The 16,445-nt window shown below is 43.9% G+C and overlaps 1 long non-coding RNA gene across 1 annotated transcript; it reads right to left on the reverse strand.

Moving 5' to 3' along the window:
• Positions 1–230: 230 nt before the first annotated feature.
• On the reverse strand, positions 231–14,964 carry LOC122463890. Its single transcript, XR_006287613.1, has 4 exons — positions 14,279–14,964; positions 7,524–7,528; positions 754–759; positions 231–323 (listed from the first exon to the last, which is right to left on the reverse strand). It is a non-coding gene; the product is annotated as an uncharacterized LOC122463890 (long non-coding RNA).
• Positions 14,965–16,445: the final 1,481 nt, after the last annotated feature.

Here is a 16,445-nt window from a genome sequence, read left to right on the forward strand (position 1 = left end):
CAGCAGCCTCTCTCACTGGCTGCAGCAGTAGTATACCCAGGGATTGAGTGGGCCATGGAGACCAAACTCCACCTCTCGCCCTTTCAGGTCAGAGTTAGCATGCAGGGGAAGTTAACATCTCGCTGCCCATGTTGTACCTTTTCTATGGGGAAGAAAAGAGGATTCAGGTCACCAGCTCTGCTAATCCCTCCCAGCACTAAGTTCAGTTTTAAAAATAATTTTAGTAGTAGCTGCATTCGATTAGCATGTAGAAACCGCACCTGAGATCAGGGCCACCCTGTGCCAGGTGTGGTACACACAAGTAGTTAGGGGCAGTTAACACTCTAAATAGATAAAACAAAGGAAGGATTATGCTCAGTTGAGGCAGTCTTTAAGCAATTTGCCCAAGGCCAGAGAGTCTGTGGTCAGAGTCAAAGTTCTCCCCACCAAAGGCCCATGCAGGGGACATGGTTAAGACACATCAGTGTCATAGCCAATGGTACACAAGGGAGCGATGTGACCACATGATGTCTGACCACCTTTGACTACCTTAACTCCATGGAGCTATGTTGCAGCTGGGTGAACTGGAGATGGCCTTTCAGCATGAGATTGACAGACTCAAGCTCACAATCTTGAGCCCAGGATCCAAGACTGTGTGAGGAGGAAGGGCTCAGGCCCCAGACCACATCTACATTGCTATTTTTAGCCTGGCAGCCTGCCTCAACTGACCCAGATTCTGAGACTCTACGGCAAGGGTTTTATTGCAGCATAGACCCACAGCTATTGTTCTCAAGCCACCAGGGGTAAGATGACAGCAGCTTTCTCCTGCTCCCCTCAAGTAAGGACATTGGTTAAGCTTTCCATAGCTAGGGGTGACTACTCCAGCCCTCCCAGAGGGCACTAAAAGTTGAAGTTCACAGCCTGTGTGAGGATTCCACCCCAGTCAGTCTCAGCAGGTGCCCTAATAAATATTCCGCACTTGTCTGGAGTAATTACTTGTGATAAAGGCCAAACACATGATTCTGACAGGGATGTCCTTACAAGTTTAAGTGGCCTGTAAAACTGTCAGGCAAATGCCTTTTTATATTTTGATACTTTAAGATGAGCTAACAAGTCAGGTAATCATCAAGGGAATCAGCTTGGATATTTCACTTGACAGCGACTCTGATCACTGGACTTCTCTTCCCTCTCCCCCTCCCCATTTTGCCTCTAGAGCAACTATTTGATTAGGTTCTAGTGAGGTTTCTCCAATAAAACAAAGGGGTGAACTCCAGTCGCTGTAGTAAATACAAGAGGTGTCAACTGAGTTCAGCATGAGTGATGTGTCTCTGAGCTGCTCCAGAAAAATGCTGCATTAGAAAGAAGCTTGTGACAAGCAGATTCATCCTAAGTGGTTGTCTTTTTCCTCCTTCTGTGAATTTAGTGCTAGTGAAAGGCACCAGCTTGACAGCCCTTGAGACTGGAGTTTCATTTATTCCCAGAGTTAGGAGAGCACCAGGATCAGAGACAAGCTTGCCTCAACCCTGCCATGTAGGGGTTTCAACTCTGCAGCTAGGAGGGGTGTTTAGAATCCACCCTCACTGCATCACTCAACTTCTCTGCTGGAGTGGCTGATGAGGGTTAGCGCCAGCGGGAGTGGTGGTTTTGGCACCACCCATCCCATCGGAAGTACGCAGACCTGACAAGCTGAGTTCACACTGGCCATCAAACAGCTGTCAGAAGGAAACAGCTCCAAGCCTATGCTGACCTGGGCTGGAACAAGAACTAGCCAACCCACTCTTGAATGGGAGTTATTTAAACCCAGCCAACAGACTAAATGAGACTGTCAAGCTGTCTGGAGCTGCTCGCAACACAACTGAGTGCCATCCTCAGTGCACACTATCAGGAAACAGGGCACAAACCCCAAACTGATTGGCTGTTCTATACTTACATTTCACCAACCAAATATGAACTCCTCAAGCACTGTAACAACCTTAACATGCATACAGACAGTCCCCAGGGGCACAGCAGTTTATCTTGCCACCCAGGCAAGCTTGCCTTTTTTGATAGATGGTCCCTTATGCCAACCCCACCCCCCCCACAATAATATTCAGGTTACTCCAGTCCCAAAAGACCAGTCAGGCACTTACCCCCGGTCAACTGCACCCTAGCTCTTTCAAAGAATGCTTGTAACCAAAGATTAACTAAGGCCATGCCTACACTAGTGAGATTACAGAGGCCCAGCTATACCGATGTGGCTTCACGGCTGTAAGATCACTCACGGAGCCGCTCTATGCTGATAGGAGAGAGCTCTTCCGTTGACATATGTCTCGCTCCTGCTGCCTTAGCACTGTGCATGCTACCACTTATGGTGGCAAAACTTATATTGCTCAGGGTGGTGCTTTTTTCCCCCCCCACAACCCTGAGCGACATAAGTTTTGCCGACATAAGTGATAGTGTAGACATTACCTAAGAAAAGAAATGAGTTATTTTAAGATTAATGCAGGTAGACACATAAATGAGAGAGTCTTAGGTTCCAAAAGATATAGTAGCTGCTCTAATATGCAAGCGGTGTCTCTTTTAGGGCTAACCCCAGCCAAACATCTTCAGGATCCTTTGCCTATGCTTAAAAGTTCTGCCCTCTGAATTCCAAGCAGGACAGTGATAATTTTCTTCTGTGGAGGCATTTTTCCCCCTTCCCTCAGATTTCAAACTGTGATGAGATGAGGGCTTGTGCATGTACCCTCGTCTTGGGTGTGGGGAAAACCAGTCTTTTGTCCACTGATGTTCCACAATGGCTTGTCTGGTGTCTGTAGGCCTTCTTTTGTGGTGGTGAAGAGGACACCTCTTGTGGTAAACTAGCATTTCACACTTGGTAATGCTTCTCTGCTAAAAGTGTAAAACCCTAACATACATACATATTTACAGAACACACAAATATTTCCTTATAACATGGGATACCGATACTTATAAAATTAATACATGCAGCATCCTACAAGTCTAAATACTAAAACATTCTTATAAACTACTTTACCAATACTAACACAGGTAAGTCAGACTGGTTTCCAGCTATGCATTTGTCAGTGTTCAGTGAGGCCTTTGGACCTTGGCATAAGCTGGCACCTGGTCTGCCAGCACAGGGACATTATGAAGATAGGACACTTGATTTAGGATTTTTTTTTTTTAAATTAAAGGAGAGTACATCTTAATACTGAGAATGTCACATGAACACCTCTTCTCCCATTCACCATTATCTGACCTCCCATTCTCTATCATGTGGGCCACGCTCCTCCCATCCTCCACTGGGAAACAGCTCTACTAATTGCTTACATGGAAGAGTAATAGAGGGAAGTATTGAAAATGTACTTTAGCTTCTTCTGTTATTTAGCAGCCAGGATGGGGAGAGGAGTCAGCACTATGTTATCAGCCCGCTCTGCACACCACCAGCCAGTGCTCTGCAAGCTGCAGTTTGAAAACCTCGATTCTAAATAACTAAGTCACCGAGATCCAGATTATAATGAACAGGGAATCAGATACATCATGCAGAAGTGCTCTGGCCCATGGCTTTATATTCTACCCAGCAACTGGCTCCTGTTGTAGCACAGTGTAAGACCACGCTAGGAAGCTGGGTTGATAGTGATTTAGAAGAAAGTGTCAGCAATGTTACAGCCGATACCACTTCTCTCACTCTGGAATCCCTTCAAGGAGAAGTGTAAGTCATAATCATTAAATACCAGCAGACATGAGTGCAACGTCTCACCCTCTGTTCTTGCCCAAATCCCTTCCCGCAGAAAAAGCCCCTTGGGAAATTAAGCATTTAATTGTTTTAAAAACAAAACAACACCACACACATACACACGGTATTGGACTACTAGTCAAATCCTCCAAGCAACAGGAGCCTTGCTCCCTATTCCAGGTGATCTAAGCCATTTGCCTTTCCCACTGACAGGTGGGCAGACCAGAAGGTTTTGATACTGGTAAAGATTAAGTGAAAAAGGTAGTCTGTCCCTGGCTCAATGATTCCGCTGTTGACTAATATATGCTGGCTAGCATATAAATATATCACATTATATATCTGCACCATATACATATTGGTGCTTAATGTTGTTAGTGTGCATTAAGAACAAGTGTTGTAAGAGTGATAGTGTCTAAACTGGCCTATACCACAACCTTGTTCGCTTATGCTAAGTATCACGTGTCATTGCATTTGCTGAAGTAATCATTTGGCACAAGCAGATAGGAAACTTGTCAAAAAACCAAGATTCATTCTATGTCTTAGTACAATCCCAGGAAGTACCTTAATGGATTCGTACCTGGAATGCTAGCATCCAAAACCAAGATAAGGAACAGAACAAGTTACAGAACTTGAACAAACTGATAGGTTGGATTGTTAATGGCATGTAAATAAATGTGTAACTTGTAAAATCATAAATACCAGCTGAACTGTGTAATTTGGGGAGCACATCTTCAAAAGGTGAATGTAACATTGCTGCATGGGACTGTTCTTCAAGACTGGTATCATGAAGAACCTCTCTCCTGTACCATATTAATAAACATGACTGACAGTGGTTATTTGGTCTCGAGTACATTTCATAATGAAACGAAAAAGTGTGGTCAAGCAGTTGCCTATACAATTTATCAACAATGCTAAGCAGCACTGTTCTCCTGTTAGGAATGCTAAGGTCACCTAATCCCCATTGCCACTGTAATAAGAATTATAGGGCTTTGAAAATGCCTGATAGTGGTACGTGTATATTTTAAGTTTCCAAGTATATCACACTTAAGTATTTTGCTTTCTTTGCAGCCAGAGCCCCAAAAGAACATGAGATTTTATTCAGGCAGCACATGGAGATGATGGGCTTGTGGGGGAGCAGCAGGAGGAGAGAATGACAGACTCCAGCTTAAACATTGTAGCCTTTTATATCTCACTCAGGCTGAGTGTTTGCATTTTAAGACTCACTCTGGTTTCAAGTTAGGAATTCCAGCCAGGATCCCATCCTTGTTTTTGCTTGGTAGGTAAATATTGTGCACAGCAACTGGATTCCAAAATCATGTGCCTAAACTGAATGCCAGTCAGGACCAATAGCTGTATGAACACATCAGAACTCGTTATGCCCTATGCCTCAGTACCTTCAGCTACATGGCTACTGCATGCATCTGATGAAGTGGGTTTTAGCCTACGAAAGCTTATGCTCAAATAAATTGGTTAGTCTCAAGTACTCCTCGTTCTTCTTACAGCTACAGGGATGAGTGTGTGTGTGTGTGTGTATATATATATATACACATATATATATATACACACACACACTCACTCTGCTTCAAACTTACAATACATGAGCCAGACACATTCCACTTAGTGGTATAAGTCCACTAAATTCAGTGGAGCTAGTCCTGATTTACCGGGGGAAAGAGGGGAGAAAAAAGGAACGTGAGAACAGAAATGGGCCCCATTCTCTTTGAGCTCCTCTGCTTTACTATTTGTTTGGATAGTTCCCCCTTCATGTTTAGCCAAACCTGTCAGGAATACACAGGAGACTAGAACACTTGCTGTTGTCTTTGTGTAATGTGCATCCTAGGGCCACTAATCTTGCTGCAAATGAACAAAAGGGCTGTGGCTTATCCCTGTCATTGCTGTTCTGTTTTCTCCTGTGATCTCCTGATCGAAAATACTTTGGATCTAGCACAAGCAGAAATCCAGTTTCTGCAAGGGATTGTTACCAACTGAATATCTGAAAGAATATTTTTCTTGCTTCAGTGTAGCTCCAAGCCAGAGAAACCTATTGTGTATATAAACAAGAATAGATCGATGCAGTATTTAGGATCTGAAACAAAGGTCCAAACTAGGAATTGAACCTAGGTGTTTAGGGTTACAGGCTAAGCTATTTCATTGCCTCATTAGGCCTCCCTTCTTAAGCAAAGAAGGAGATAAAGGCTAGTTTCCTCTCTATTCTCAGTCAGCCCTGCTCAAATTGGGCCACCACAGCCTGTCAAGGCTCAACCCTGCTTCCCATTGACATCAGCAGGGTAGGATTGGACGCTTATTCACCATCATTGCTATAGGCATGCCCTATACGGTAGGCTGCAACCATAATAATACACTGCTGGCCTGATTTTTGAAGGGGATTAATACCTGCAGCTCCCCCTGATTTCACTGGGGGTTGCTCAGCACCTCTGAAAAGGAGACTGAACTTCTGTAGCTTTACAGTCATTAATGAACAAGTCTCATAGCATGCTAAGGAAGGGGAGGAGTATTATCAGACCCATTTCACAAATGGAGAAAACGAGGCACACAGAGATAAAGTGACTTGGTCACAGAGCAAATCTGTGATAAAGTGCAGATTCAGTATCGAATTTAGAATCCTGGCTGCTCAGTCCTGAGACCTGCTGCTATAAAGCACTGTACTTCACTCACTCCTAGGGTTGCCAGCTTTGGTTGGACAAATTCATGGAGATTTCATCACATGACAATCTTTAATTCCTGGAGGCTCTAGGACCATCCTGGAGGGCTGGCAACCTTACTCACTCCCAGAACCAGGAATACAAGAACAGGAGCCCTCACTCTCAATCCCCCATTTAAAACTCCGTAATATTCACTCCCAGAGCCAGGACTATAACCCAGAAGTCTGACTGAGTCCCCTGGTCTAACCACTGGCCTTCCAAAGCTGGGAATAGAACCCAGGAGGTCTGACTCCCAGTTTCCTGCTCTGACATCTATTAGAGCACATCCGCTTGCCTACAGTTTCCTTTTATAGGACAGTATCTTCCATCAGGTTTCAGAGTAACAGCCGTGTTAGTCTGTATTTGCAAAAAGAAAAGGAGGACTTGTGGCACCTTAGAGACTAACCAATTTATTTGAGCTACAGCTCACTTCATCTTCCATCACTGGTTATTAATGTTTCTCTGCTTCTCATTGTGCATGGTCAGGGGTCTGCAACCACACAATGCATCATATTCATTTGGTGCTTTAAAAAAAAAAAGTTACTCCTTCCCCCCCCCCCCCCCCAGACATTTGACCTGGAGGGAAATATTCCCTTAAACACACAGAAGGCAACTACATAAAACTTGGCTGTTTGCCACAAAGATAGGGCAATGGGGATGCTTTGAATAGAAAAAGCGCCTTTGCTAGAAACAGACCCTTCGATGAGCTAAGAGCTTTCTGCTGGGGATGGCATGAAGTTGAATATTCTCTCACTGCCGAGTATTAGAGGAAAGCATCAAATCCAATCCATTTCACAGTAGCCCACTATGAGACCAAACTACCAGGACCAAGCAATGGGTGAATGTAGTAAATCTACTTGTACATTACAGTCTGTTAGACATGCAATAATCCAGGATAATATACCTATACCATTTTATCATGTAGTCTGCTATGCAGCCACCAGGTTGCATATGGGTTATAGGTCTGTTTATTATGCAGTCTGCTGTAGTGCAGATTCAGTTGTCTTTTCTTACACATTAGGGTGCAGAGATTTTTACATCTGAGCCAAATGCCATGTTTTTCACACGAATTGGTTCCCTCTTGGTCTATTCCAACACCTCCATTTATTCCAGCCTAGCCTGCAAACAGTTTCTTCTGAGCAGAGTGTTCCATTTAGCTGTGGTCTCCTCTCAGATGGCCCTGTGGTTGCAACGGCTTACAGCAACATAACGTCTTGTTGAATCACGCTATCTTGATCAAAATGCAGACCTGGAATGAATATTAGATGCTACAATGCAGCGAAGTGTCAGCACCACAAGGCTCCCATCGCACATGAAAAGTCAGCGTGAGGCATGTTTCAGCTACAAGTACTCTACTGGGAGTACACAATGCAAGGTATTTTGCCAGACATCCACAATTTAGTGTGTGTTGGGGGTGCGGTGGAAAATGAGCTGTAAGCATGTGCTGAAACCTTCTAGAGTCAAGCCTGTGATTCTGTAGCACTCCCAGCCCCATCTGACCCAGCAAAGCCAGGAATGCAGCCTTGGTGTCTGTCATAAATATAAAGGGAAGGGTTTAAAATCCCTCTTTTCAGAAACTGAATGCTTTTTCATTGTTCTTAAGATCCAAGGGTTTGGGTCTGTGGTCACCTATGCAAATTGGTGAGGATTTTTAACCAAACCTTCCCCAGGAAGTGGGGTGCAAGGGTTGGGAGGATTTTTTGGGGGGAAAGACGTTTCCAAACAACGCTTTCCTAATAAATAAACCCAGATAAACATTTGGTGGTGGCAGTGGAAGGGCAAAGGGTAAAATAGTTTGTACCTTGAGGAAGTTTTAACCTAAGCTGGTATAAGTAAGCTTAGGAGGTTTTCATGCAGGTCCCCACATCTGTACCCTAGAGTTCAGAGTGGGGAAGGAACCTTGACATGGTGGCAGAGCGGTGGGATTAACTTGAAATCATTTTGAGATCAATTTGAGATTTTTTTGAACGAGAAAAAACAGATTTTAAAAGGAAATTTTTAAAATCCTTTGGGCTGCTAGAAAGCAGGTCTCCAACTGGAAATCGTTGGAAGTTTTTTTTTTTTTTTTATTTTTGCTTTGGGGCCAGAGCAGAGACAAAAGGGAATTATCTTTTGTGAATTGCAGTTTTCTCTACCTAAAGGCAGAGTAGTTAACCTCCTGCAGGGAAATTCACAAGTCTTCACAGACCTGAAGTGTTTTTTTGTTTTGTTTTTTTAACCTAAAAGTAACTAGAGGGATTTTAAAGGGGTTTACCCTTCCCTTTATATTTATGACAGTTTCCCTGTGCTGTTAGGGCAGCCCATCATCTTGTGTTTACCTCTTGGAGCCTAAGGTCTCAAATTAGATTTGTATAAACAACAGCCATGAATACCTGTGAGTCTGCAACATACACAACAGCCTGGCTTCCTCGTGTGCCAGGGTGGGACATGTATGTAATTAGTGTGTATCAGTGACAGTGTGACAAATGCATGCTATCATAGTGATACCACAGGTATCATAGTGATCCAGCTTCCACCGCACTCCTATGCCACGGCTTCTCCTGCTCTCTTTGCTACCTCATATCTTTGAGTCTGTTTCATAGACTCATAGGGTTAGAAGAGATTGCAAAGGCTATCCAGCCTCCTTTGGAAAGCCTCCAGTGAAGAAGCGTCTACAACCTCCCTAGGCATCTGTCCCATTGGCCTACTGTTGGGATGTTTTTTCTGAGATTTAATCTAAATCTGCTGTGCTGTAGTTAGATCCCATTGCCCCTTGTCCTGCCCTCTGTTGGCAGAGGGGACACCTTTTCCCCACCTTTATTATGGCAGCCTTTCAAGTATTTGAAGACCACTATCATGTCCCCTCTTAATCTCCTTTTTTCCAAATTCAACAAACCCAGGTCCTTCAGCCTTCGCTCCTATGACTTGCATGCCAGCCCTTTGATCATCTTTTTGTCGCTCACCTCTGGATCCTTTCCAGTTTGTCTACCTCCTTTCTATATAGTGGTGACCTAAATTGGACAAAATACTCCAGCTAAGGCCTAACCAGCACCAAGTACAGCAGTTCATCTATCTGCATGACCTGTATATTGTGCACTTTCCAGAGCAGGGCCTGCCCTCTTTGGGTGTCTACACTACCGCCAACATACACAGTAGGCAGATGTGTGCCCAGTACAATAAATATTCACCAGGTGAAATTCACCCCTGGACAGATGTCCTAAAGTCTTAAGCACCCCTCCCTCCACCCCAAAATGTTTTGAAGGCTTCAGTGAGACTTATGAGGAGCGTTAGCATTGCCTAGACACTTTGCAGAGGGGGTAAGTTTTATAGAACAGGAGTTGAGGCCCTGCATCTATGTACTCCCTTTTTCAGCTGAATTTCAATTTTTGACTGTGTGTGCACATGTATTTTCCTGGGATTAACTTCTGTCCTGAAGCCCATTCACTAACATCAAATAGATACAAAATTAGTGCAAGAAGGGTGCATGTGGGGGAGAAATCAATTTGGAGTAATTCTGCTCTTATGATTATAATTTACTCAATTTTTTCTACTTGTTATTGCATATTCAATTCAAAGTTTTCATGGCCATAAAAATAATTTGAAAAAATATCAGTGCTGGAAGGAATTAGTTTCCCTTGTTCTGCTAATGGAGCAATTTCTCACTGGTCACTCTGAAGATCTCAAGGTAGATGGTTGTAACCATGACTCCACAGGAAGAAAGTGGTCTTCCCCAAAGCCAGGACACAATGCCAAGCTCTTACACGGTGCTTTTCAGCAGCACGTCTCACAGCATTTTACAATAGGGGGTTAGTATCATCACCACCATTGTACAGATAAAGAAATGGAGGCAAGGTCACCCCGCAGGCCTGTGGCAGAGCTAGGAATAGAATCCACGTCTCATAAGTCACATCACATTTTCACAGACAGGTCACTGGATTTCCAGACTGGTGCAAATTAAAAGAAAGATTCTACCCTTTTGAATTCACAAGGCATTTCTTGACACTGACATTCTGCTTACCCTATAGCCACAGACCTCCCATAGAGGAGCTTTCATCCCAAGAAGCTCAACACAGATTGATCGAACTTGAGGTTCCCATTGACCAAGTGAAGCCCCAGTGTCCAGCACAGATGTTCAATACCAAGTGTTAATTGTCACTTGCCCAGCACAGAGAGCCTTTCAACTTCCCTGGTCATGCGAAATCCTAACATGCCTGTGTTTCAGAACCACGAATCCTTTAATCTGTGCCGTTGTGTAGCACTCTCAGGGCCATGGAACGTTTTCCCACCAGGGCATTGGTTTGAGCCTGCTCAGCTCGGCAGTGACTAGAACTTGTTAGTTTTATGGCTATTCTATGCTCAGAACGAGTGGATGGTCCTTTTCCAGGTCCCACACAGTAAGGTGCCTACATCGCAAAACACTGCACCACAATTGTTTTTAATTAACATCAGCAGCACATTCAAAAGAAAGGTTGATCTTATACTTAAAGCACTGAACTAAGAATGCTAGATTCCATTATGAGCTGGGGCAAACCACTTCATCTGTGTCTCTCTGTTGGGGGGGTGACACCACTTCCTTTCTCTCATCCTGTCTCTGATTTGTCTGTTAGGAAGTCTCTGCTCCAAAGAGCTTACAACCTGTGTGCATACAGCACCTAGCACAAGGGGGCTGATTACACTAGTGTCTAGGTGCCCAAAGTGAAATGCAAATCTTAGTAAAACTGAATGAATGATGTCCTTGTGAAGTCTACCATGATTTTATTATGCAGTCTGTTGTGTAGCCCTGATACCGGGGTAGAAGCACTTCTACCTCCAACCCATCTCCTGCTGCTGCCAGTCCCCCTTCAGAAGCAATCAGCCCCTGCAAATTCTTTTGCCTCTTTAGGAATGCAGCAGGGTTATAACAAGCAGTTCCATCTATATGGAAATGCAGATTCCAAAACAGATCCATTCTAATAATCAAATTATAAAGGAAACAATCCCCTAATATGGAGCTAATAAAAGTTGATTTTAAGTCAGCCTAAAGCTGTAAGCAATAAGGAGCAGATTTATAGTGGAGAGTTATTACGGCGGTTGTTCTTTACAATTTATGCCAATAGAAACCGATTGGCCAGCTTTACTGGATTTACTCACGCCCTCCCAGACTCACTCAGTTGATGCTGTTTTCCCTCTTGCACTCAAATGACTCTAATGTATCTATCTATATACTAGGAACCAGATCCACAGTGGATATAAGTCAGAGTAGTTCTACTGGCTTCAATGAAGCTAAACTGATGTACAGGAGCAGAGAATCTAGCTCTATTTCCCACCCTGGTAAAGCTGTAACTGTTGCTGCTGCCCCCTGGGACTATTGATTAGCCATTGAAATCTTGTTTCAGGTAACAATGAGGCTGTTAACTTGGGGGCATAAGAACAAAGTCAGCATAACTCGAATTGGTGTAACACATTAGGAGCCCTGTGGTTTTTAATCTGTTCAAGTCACTTTTCTGCATGTTCTCGCCCCCATCCTCCTATTGATATGGATCTGCAGCTATAAAAACACAATGGAAAGATCCATGCATTATACCAGAAATGGAAAGAGAGAGGAAGATAAATCCCCACCCTCAGTGCTGCAAGGAATTGTTCCTAGAAACAGTAGATGAAGCAGCACAAGAGAGGCTCGCTTGCGTGTTGTCAGTGAATGCAGGCACTCTGCTGATTACTGCAGAGACGAACAGCAGGCAGGAGCCAGCTGACATGCACAGACCATATAAGCAAGGTGAGGACAAACCAGCTGCGACCTAAAGCATCACCAGAAAAACAAACAAAAACAAAACGTACTGGCAGCATGCCTCAGAGGGCAGAGAGCAGAGCATCCCTCAACACCCAGGAATCTCCAGAGCTAACAATCATTGTAGAAGAACCACCCAAGGCCAGATATCTATGGCACACCACCATTTAAGAAAGGAGTTATTCCAAGGATTAATTGGACCTTCTTTAACAAGGATACTGTGATTACATTGAAGTTACAATGCAATTGTAACTGCAGTCATGCTTTAATACCTTTTTTAATAATCATAAGCAGAAAGTTCACTATATCATTATTAGTCCAATACAAAGTTGTTACTATACTTGGATTCCAGCAGTGAATTACAAACACCAAAGGGGTAATCAGTAAATTACTCATTACTTTGTTAGGTTCACAGAATACACACAGACATTAGATAAAACCATGAATACTCTTGCTGGAAAGTCACAGTATAACACTAGTTTATTTCTTAGAATTCAGAAAGATAATCCCCAGACTGAAAAACCTGGCTTCTCCCTAAGGCAGAACTCACTCCACCTTGCTTGAAGCTGGCTCTTTCCAGACTGGCTATCTGCTGACTCAGTGTAGGTCTACAGGGTGTTTTAAACCCCACAGCAGCAAGTCTCAGATCACAGCTCTCCAGAGTCAGGCTCACTCTAGGACACTGAGAACAGCTGTATAGATGTTTGGGCTCAGACCAGAGCTTCAGCTTTGAAACCCAGCCCCCTCGCCAAGCTCCAGAGCCCAAGCCTGAGGGTTCACACGTCTGTTTAGTACCATAGAGCAAGCCCATGGGTGTAGACTTAGGCTCTAAGATGCACTACTGCAGGTTTTAAAACAGTGTAGATGACCTAGGTCACAGGGCTTCCTTCAGAGCCCCCTAGCTTACAAGCAGGGCCAGGAAATCCCTCACACTTTCAGCTAGTTTCAAAATACACCACATACACAAGGTTCCAATTATATGAATGGGTGGTAATAATTACCTTTTGAAAAGCAAAACCACAACATAATTACATGGTAATTCCATGGCAATATTATAAAGTTGACCCCCTGCTCCTTAATAGAGACTTGGGCCAGCAACGGACCAGCGATGGGTCTGCCCATTTCAATGGGCTAGTGGGAAAATGGTGAATTACCCCAGGAGAAACAGTACAGGGCAGACGTGCATGCAAGCCTGATTTTGTCACATGGCTGGCAAACAGGAGTTTGGGGATATTGTTAAAGCATCGCACAAGAAATTCAGGGATGATTTGCCCCAACTTTTTTCCTCCTCAAGAGACTTTCTGCTCCCTTGTATTCAGAATGAAATCTTGAGAGACATATTGCATCATAAGACTATCATGACCCAGGAGACATAATAAATCAAACAGTATACCTTGCAAGGTAATTGTAGGCTAGTGGATTTGACCACCAGCCTGAAACAAGCAGTGAGCCAAGCCGCATTCCATTTATAGTTTCTTTCTTCAGGGCTCTATTCTCAAAACAGAAGCCAAAAGGAAACGTAGAATAAATTGCAAGTGCCCTGTTCTTCACTGAGATTGTGGGGCCCTTTGGGCTACAGACCTGTGCAGCCACAGGAGAACTGCTTTCACTTCTCACCTGCTTTCCCCACCACCAGGTAGGACCCTCCTTCTACATCCACCAGCAGAGAATCAGACCCTATCAATAGTTGCTGTTTAGCTGGCACAGCTGATTCCCAGCACCTGCTGGGCTTCCCCCCAGAACAGGATCAGGTTGCTCCCTGGCTATTAAAAAGTCCAGAGCACCCTGCTACACTAATCACCAAGCACACTACTCCCAATGAGAGATCAAACAGCTTGAAGCTTTAAAGAAAAATCAGAGTAGAATGAAGAAGTTTTTAAGGGCATAAACGCAGGGGAAGATGAGGCCACCAGATGTTACAGCTACAGGCATTGTGTTGCATTTGACCAGGGTAGATACACAGGTCAAGCTGGACATCCAGCGATGGAGGCAACCAAAATTAGCAGAGGCTTTTGAGAGCACAGGCCTTAGAGATAAGTTTGTCCTTGACTTACTTGCATAGCCTATAGAACCCTACTGACTGCTTCATTCACAGGTGCTAAGTCAGGAGAGAATGTGAGTGTAGAAACAGTAGACTCACCTCAGGCACGTCCCCCTCACGGCAAGGTGTAGCAGCTCTCTTTCTGTAGCACCTCCTGCTGAGTGTCACTCCAGCCCTCGGATGGCCTAGGTCTTCTTACAACTTGGCCAGATCATGATTTAATTCCACACCCCATTCAGGGTACTCCAGTCTCAGTGCGACATAAAACAAGACCTAAAGCTCCAGCCTATTCAGCCCCTCCTCCTGAGAGTTAAGGCCAGCAGTCATCACCCTTCAGTATAGACCGTTCAAAGAAATCCTTCCTCAACTCCTAGTACTTCACCAATCCTGTCTCAGGCTCACCCTGGTGAGAACCCCTTGTTTCCTCCCCATCTCTGCTGCAGATTGAACCCCTTTCAGTTCCACTGCAGTGAGAATCACAATTTCCTGTAGCCCTCACCCTTTCACTTTCTGTACCCAGGGTTTTCCCTGCCTCTAGGAACCTTCCCTGACACCCTCAGCTTCCTAAGTTCCCTAATTAGGTCTCATGCCCTCCTTCCTCAAGGCTTCTTGCCAGGGATCAGCCTCATGCCTGTGAAGTTCTTTCTTGCTCTTATTTCACAGTACAGACTAAGTATCCTCTTAGCTCAGGTTTCTCTCACATATCAGTCCAACAGAAGAAACTCCCATCTACCTGTCAGCTAGGTCTTCTCCCTGGCTTTTTTTCCTACTACCCTCTGCACTTTCCTTTCTGAGAACACAGCTTGCACCCAGCTGTGTTTGATCACCAATTAGGCCTAATATTTCTCCAGGTGCTACCCAGTGACCTAAATTAGGCTCAGGCTGCTGGATAACCCACCGTTAACCAGTGTGAGGTTTATACACCCACTACAGTGAGCTATTGCAATAAGGAAAGTGTGAATTAGCCAACCATGAATTGTGAGCTATAGGGCCTGCAAGCTTTGAAGCATCTCTTTGAACCTGTACAAACTCTTTAAGCACTGTACAAACACAGGGCAAAAAGATGGTCCCTGCCCCAAAGAATTTACAGTCTAAATATAAAACAAGAGACGACAGCTGGAGACAGACAGGGGAGCGCAAGGAAACAATGAGATAACATAGGTCAATGTCATAGACAGTGGCTCAACACACCAGCAGCCTGGGACTGGATGTGTTCCAGTTTGCCAGTTAGAAGCTTGGCTTGGCCAATGTTTATCATAAAGCTGCTTCACAATATTTCACCATGAAATAAAGCTGTGACTTTGATGTGGTAACATGAGATAAGGAACTCTGAGGGTGGGAGGGGGGATGGCATGATAGGAGGGTAACTGAGCTAAGGAAGATTTAGAATGAATATCAGAGAATTTTTCGTGCCAGTGAGGGTTTCTATTAACCTGAGCTCTCCAGATGTTCACTGTAAACAGGACATGTAAAATGAGAGTGGAAGAGGATAGATTGTGGGAAACAATCCTCCTCTGGTCCTTATGCGATTTAATAGATCTTTTCCACTGAGACGACTCCTACTACCAAAGGGACCAGAATATCTTGGCATTTGAATCTGTGTTTATATTTTAATGGCTTTTAGTGTGTTTGTGGAACAGTTTGGGGGGGGGGGGGAATGTGGACAGGGAAACACTCACATTCTAGCTTAATAAGCATGGTCGTGATCTGCCCCCTTCATAGTATTTCTGTCATCCAGGAAATCAAATTCAGTGAGTTTGGTAATAATTCCTTTCTAATTGTGTATATTTATTAGATTGTGGCTCTTTGGAGCAGGGACTCTCTCTTGGTAGGGTACTTCTACAACGCGTAGTTGGGACCCCAAGGTGCTACTGTAGTAACAGTAGTAGTCATAGTAAAAAAGAAAATAATAATAATATTTAATGACCCACCCACTATCTCAAGCCCATCAATGGTTGCTAGAGACATTTTAAAAAACCATGAGAAACATAAACCTAAATACACCTACAAATACAAAATTAGAACGCGGAGGCATACCTATTAATAATCAATGCTGAAAATGAAAAGTTACTGGAAATCTATCTATCTAGCTATCTGAGATATTACAAAATGAAAACCCTGGTGAAATCATCTCTAATTTTTCTGGCGTGTTAAATAATAGACCACTTTTCTTCTTTGTTTCTGTCAGCTGTGATTGATGACACATCTTTTGCTAAGGATATTATGGAAACACACACACAAATAAAACCACAGCCTGCATTG

Source organism: Chelonia mydas, chromosome 26, assembly GCF_015237465.2.
Source record: "Chelonia mydas isolate rCheMyd1 chromosome 26, rCheMyd1.pri.v2, whole genome shotgun sequence".
NCBI classification, from domain to species: domain Eukaryota; kingdom Metazoa; phylum Chordata; order Testudines; family Cheloniidae; genus Chelonia; species Chelonia mydas.